The following is a 295-nucleotide window of genomic DNA, read 5'->3' as shown; positions in this document are numbered from 1 at the left end:
GTTTCCACAGCTGCGATTCTTGCATGTGTTGGGCCATGCACAGAGTCTGCATATGCTCGGAGCTTCACTGCCATATCCTGCACGGTCTCATTTGCACCGTAGTCCGGTTTCATTATTGCTAAAGCAGAAGCGTATTCTGGTGGCCCGAGATGTATGGAATAACTCTGGCCCGGTCTGGACTTCTCAATCCTGGGTCATTTGCGAAGACAACCTCTACCACCCCTAGTTCTCTCAGGCGCTGGATCCCTTGTTCTATGGTCTTCCACTGGGTTTGCTGCATGTAGAGATCATCTCC

This window comes from Corvus brachyrhynchos, unplaced genomic scaffold (assembly GCF_000691975.1).
Source record: "Corvus brachyrhynchos isolate BGI_N302 unplaced genomic scaffold, ASM69197v1 scaffold137, whole genome shotgun sequence".
Taxonomy (NCBI): Eukaryota; Metazoa; Chordata; class Aves; order Passeriformes; family Corvidae; genus Corvus; species Corvus brachyrhynchos.
This window is presented reverse-complemented; position numbering follows the sequence as displayed.